At 57.3% G+C, this 5565-nt stretch overlaps 2 non-coding genes across 2 annotated transcripts; both read right to left on the bottom strand.

Moving 5' to 3' along the window:
* Positions 1–1420: 1420 nt before the first annotated feature.
* On the bottom strand, positions 1421–1494 carry TRNAI-AAU (transfer RNA isoleucine (anticodon AAU)). The gene has a single exon. It is a non-coding gene; the product is annotated as a tRNA-Ile (tRNA).
* A 1760-nt stretch (positions 1495–3254) lies between these two features.
* On the bottom strand, positions 3255–3326 carry TRNAG-UCC (transfer RNA glycine (anticodon UCC)). The gene has a single exon. It is a non-coding gene; the product is annotated as a tRNA-Gly (tRNA).
* Between the last annotated feature and the right edge of the window lie 2239 nt (positions 3327–5565).

Raw genomic sequence — 5565 nt, forward strand, 5'->3', positions numbered from 1 at the left:
TCTCCCTCATAAGGTCTCGGTCATCACTCGAGGCAGCTGGTCATTTGTGCAACACAGAGGCAGCCACATGTGATGCCAGCCTCATCACTCCTTTGTGCCTTATCTGCATTAGTCCAATGGGCAGCTAGGCTTGGATGAAATTTCCTTATTGAGCTGCCTACAGCGGAGTTCAAAATCATCTGGCCCCTTTGCAGCCATTGTGCAGGTTGCATGCAGAGCACAGTGCTATGACATCTGGCCCACGGGGGTGGACTTTGATGGCAGCAGCCTAAATAGTTGTGGCTGTCACAGTGGTGGCAACTAATTCTGCCACCAGGTTCCTCACTGTCCTCTTCCTGGGCCAGACGGCATGGCTCCTCAGTCTAGAACCACCTGGTAGGTGCTATATTTGAGAGCCCTGGCCTGCAGTATTGATTTGTGATTTGAATATTTGAGGTAATGACTTGGTGTCAGCTGTGACTTTGACTTGGTGATACCATTGCTCTGTTGTTAAAAAGCTTGGTGAAATGATGGAGCTAATTTATTATAAAACACTAAAGTGAGTATTTGCTTGCTTGTCCCTTGTAATAAAAGGCACAGCTGGAATAAAAAATATCTGGAAAAGCACCCCTCCTGCCTGGGAAGATGAGACTGCAGTGATGTCCCTGCCTAGCTCCAGCAGAGGGTTGGGCCGCAGGAGGCAAGAGAACGGGGAATGTCCCAGGTAAAACAGGGCTGCTGCGGGGTTGGAGGAGAGGAATGGCCCCTGCTTCCCCCAGGCCTGAACTGTCCCCCGACCCTCTTATTTGCATTCATCTCATGTAGAGACTTGACTGTGCGTTTGACTCATCTTGTGCAGAACTTGTCCTGCTGGAGGACTGGGACAGTGTGAGCTGGAGAGAAGCACAGCAGAAGTTGAGCTGTGGGGGCTGGTCCTGAGGGATTCACCTTAGGGAGACGTCTCTGGGAAGTAGAAATGAAAGTGGGGGTGATGCAAATACTTCTGGGAAGATTTCTAAAGGCTCTATGAACAGTCCTGGCTTATACTGCATCTCTTGACCTGAGAGAGGGCTCTGGGCTGTGGGTGAGGAAGAGTACATGCTGAGTTCATTGGTTTCCAACCAGCCTTGCACAGGAGGGAGAATCCCACCCCTAGGAAATCCCTCCCGGCACTAGGTGCCTGGACCAGGCAACAGAGACCTGTGCCACCCACTCTTCTCCCCACTTTCCTTCCCTTTGCCTGGGACAGGGCTGCTAAAACTCCTGCTGCCTGCGGGGACGGACCTCGGCCTTGCAACAGCACTTCCTGGAGGGGAGCTGAGCCGTGCAGGAAGTCAACTCCTGCTCCCTTTCCCTCCCAAGGAGCAGAGGTGGAGGGCGGGTGGTTTTTGCACGAGAAAGAGGAGGAGAAGGAAGTAGGACACAAAAGGACTCCGCTCTGTGGCCCGTACGGGGATCGAACCCGCGACCTTGGCGTTATTAGCACCACGCTCTAACCAACTGAGCTAACCGGCCACCGTACGACAGCTCCTGGGACGAGCAGTCATTCAGACCCGCCCCTCTCTCACTGCCGGCTCCGCCCAGCAGCTGCCGCAGGACACGGGCAGCAGAGGAGCAGGCCATGAGCGCCGCCGGCCCCTGTCCCAGGCAGCGGGCTGCTTCCCTGCTCCGCCGCCGCCAGAGCGCACGGACCTAACCCCGTGCTGTCCAGGCTCCTCCAGCCCAGCCCAGCCCAGCCCTGCGCTGGTCACAAGTGTCCCCTGGGGCCCGTGGCTGCTGATCCTGTGGGGACACAAGTGCCTGCGCTTCCCTGCTCCAGCAGTGCCAGCCCTGCACCAGCCCTCGCAGCACTCGCCATGCTGGGTCCCAGCAGGATGCATGGAGGGGGAGGCTGCCGGGGGGAGTGGTGCACGGGGCATGGAGTGGGAGGCAAGAGTGGCCGGGCTGAAGGCTGCAAGGAAAGCCCATGTGTGTGGGGTCCCGGGGTTTTATTTGCTGCCCCGTGGACCCGGCAGGGAAGCGCTGGTGGAGGGAGCACAGGGAGGGGCTGTGGGGTTTGGTGAGAGGGAAAAGCAGCACCACATCATTGGGGCATCCAACCTGGGGTGCCCGTGGGACAACAGGGACACTCACCATGACCCTGACAAGGACAAGGCTGGTGCTGGAGCTGTCGCTCAGCCCTGGGCCATGGAGAAGGGAGTCAGGCTCCCAAGAGCCAGCTGTTGCCAGGAGCGGGACAAGGACGTGTGTTGTGGCCACTGTAGGGGCAGGTGCAGCTGGGAGAAGGCAGGTGGGGATTTGGCCTTGTCCAGAGGTGTTCTCAGGCTGGACAGCTGGTGCTCACCCTCTCACACTCCAGCCCCTCTGTAACGGTGCCAGGACATGTGGGGATGAGGACGGGGCTGAGCCCTCCCCAGGGGCTTGGCAAAGGCTGCCGGGCATCAGTCACATGGAAGGTCACTCCTGTGTGAATGTCCCGTGTCCCTCTCTTCCCCCTGAGCCTCCTTCCATCTCTTCTGCCTTGCCTCTGCCTCCCTTCAGCTGAAAAACCCCAAGTGCGAGGGGCTCATCTCCACTCGGGGCTGCACTGCCTGCCAGTGTAGTGAGCAGGGCGAGCGAGTGTGAAAGGTTTCATCTGCTGGAGCCTGCGATGAACCGGAGCCAAGATCGCCCCTCTCTGCTGCCCCGGCTCGGCCTGCTTGTGCAGAGAGGGATCCGTGGGAGCTGCTCCCCACCTGTCAGCGAATGCAGTGGTTCTCCACCTGCTACCTTATTTGTCCCCTGCCGAGCGAGGCGGCAAAAGGGAAACTGGAAGCCCTGCCATGGCACTTCCGTTTTCGCGGCCACAAGCCAAGTCCCACTTTTTCCACTGTGGCCTGGGCCAAAGCAGCCTGCGTGGGGCCTCCCTTCCTATCCCCTGGCACACTGATGCTGGGGTGTGAACGCCCTTGTGCACCGGACTCAGTGGGAGGGGTGGCAGCAGGAACTTCTGGTCTATGAAGGTAAAGTCCGAAATGCAGCACCCGCCAACACCCTGCGTGTGTCTCGCGTACCCCAAGGGTACACATACCACAAGTTGAGAAACACTGGCCTAATCCAACTCTTGGTGCACCTGAGCAAATTCCTGAACCAAGGGAAAAAGCCTCCGCCCCTCTGGACTGGAGAGATCCTCGCTGTTTTTCTTGTGCATCATGTTTCTCTTCCGTGCCTTCCCTCGCAGTCTGGATATTGAGGGCTGAGGAAAGAAGCAAAAGTGGGGGGAAAGGAGAAGTATCTGCATTGGCCGGGAATCGAACCCGGGTCAACTGCTTGGAAAGCAGCTATGCTCACCACTATACCACCAACGCAGGCCAAATCTACACTTGCCAAACAGCTAAACAAGGAGGAAACCCTGGTACTGTGTTTCTGTTTCACAGGGCCCTAGTCCTGCTCCACTCCTGGCTTCTCAGATTTCTCCAACTGGGGATATGGGATCATGTCAGAACCTGTGGATTTGCACCTGCTCCTGCCCATCCCGGACTGGTGCAACCCGGGGAGTGTCCAGCCTTCCCTGGACATCAGAGGAGGGTCTGGGACCACAGAGCTGGGAGAGAGGAGCAGAGCCCAGCCCAGGAGCAGACCCTGAGCAGGGAGGTGGCACAAGCGGGTGTGTTGCATGGGAGCGGGGATCCCTGCAGGTCTCGGGAGAGGGTCCAACTGGTCTGAGTTGCTGGGCGGGCTCCAGCCTTGGGCCAGGTGGGGCCGGTCACTATTCTCCCTCCAGTTTCGGCCACAGTGCTCATTTTCATTGGGTCCCTCCGGTCCTTGGCACGGTTATTTGTAGCATTGTTCTTTCACTATCTCATTTCCATCAGCCCTTGTCTTCCACAGGCCTGAAGAGACTTGAGGCCGTGAACTGGGAGCTAACTCTGCACACAAGGGGCAAGGCCCCAGGAGGAGTTGAGCTGCCTTTGGTGCCCGAACATCGCAGGCTCCCACTACTTCGCTCAGCTCACACCAGGCAACTGCCTCCCACCCCAGCTGAGAGTGGCGGCAAGGCCTGGCTTCATCTCTGCTGGGCAGGTCGGAGCTGGCCGGGCATGGGGCGGGCACTTCCAACCCCAGCGACCCTCCTGCCGAGGCGGAGGCTGCAGTATAAAATACTTGTGTTGTCAGAGGCAGGTCATAGATTCTTAGTTTCATAGTTTGTAGGGTAGGAAGGGACCTTGACAGATCATCAAGTCTGACCCCCTGCCATGACAGGAAAGAGTAGTGGGGTCAAATGACCCCAGCAATTTGTTCATCTAGCCTCCTCTTAAAGACCCCAGGGTAGGAGCCACCACCACTTCTCTTGGAAGTTGGTTCCAGATCCTAGCTGCCCTGACAGTGAAGTAACGCCTCCTGATGTCTAGTCTGAATCTACCCTCTGCCAGCTTGTTAGCGTTATTTCTAGTCACTCCTGGTAGTGCTCTGGGGACAGGGACTCCCCCAATGATTGCTAGTCCCCCCTGACTAGTTATAACAGGCCACTAGATCCCCCCTCAGCCTTCTCTTGTGGAGGCTGAACAGGTTCAGGTCCCATAGCCTCTCCTCGTAGGGCCTGCCCTGCTGCCCCCCATCACGCTGGTGGCCCTCCTCTGGACCCTCTCAATGCTGTCCACATCCCCCCTGAATTGCGGCACCCAGGACTGGATGCAGTACTCCAACTGCAGCCTGACCAGTTTCGCATAGAGTTGGAGGATCACCTCCTTGGACCTGCTTGAGATGCATCTGTGGATGTATGACAAGGTGTGGTTGGCCTTCCTGACAGCGTCCCCACACTCAGCCCATGTTCATTTTGGCAGCAATAATGTCTCCAAGATCCTTTTCGGCCTCTGCACTGACGAGAAGGGAGTTCCCCAGCCTGTAGGTGTGCTGCTGGTTCTTCCTCCCCAGGTGCAGCACCTTGCACTTGTCGGTGTTGAAACCCATCCTGTTCTCATCCGCCCACACCCGTAACCTGTCTAGGTCCAATTGCAGCCTATTCCTCCCTTGTAGTGTGCCCACATCCCCCCACATCTTAGTGTCATCAGCAAATTTGAACAAGGTGCTTTTTACCCCCTCATCCAAGTCACTGATGAAGATGTTGAACAGTGCAGGTCCGAGGACTGAGCCCCAGGGGAACTGTCCCTGTGTGGGATGCAGAGCCTTGGAAGGGATGGCGGCAGCTGGTGCCATGGGCAGAGATGGCGCAAGAGCAGGTCCTGGGGCACCACTGTCGCAGAGCAGTGGCAAGAGCTGTCTGTCCACAACCCGAGGCAGGAGCATGTGGCAGGGCTGCATTTCCAACGCAGAGTCCCTCCAGCCGAGGCACAGGCTGCAGTACTAAATACTTGTGCTATCAAAGGGGATCGTGAACATGCTATTTGAAGCATGATGACAACTTTGGAACAGGAACAGCAGAGTGGTGCAGCGGGAGCGTGCTGGGCCCATAACCCAGAGGTCGATGGATCGAAACCATCCTCTGCTAAATGCTTCTTTTTTTTTTGCTCTTTCTCCTCCTGAGGATGTGCTGTGCTTTTCCCTCAGTCCTGAAGCTTTGTTCCCAGCTTGGCCACACGGTGGCGC

This window comes from Alligator mississippiensis, unplaced genomic scaffold (assembly GCF_030867095.1).
Source record: "Alligator mississippiensis isolate rAllMis1 unplaced genomic scaffold, rAllMis1 scaffold_28, whole genome shotgun sequence".
NCBI classification, from domain to species: domain Eukaryota; kingdom Metazoa; phylum Chordata; order Crocodylia; family Alligatoridae; genus Alligator; species Alligator mississippiensis.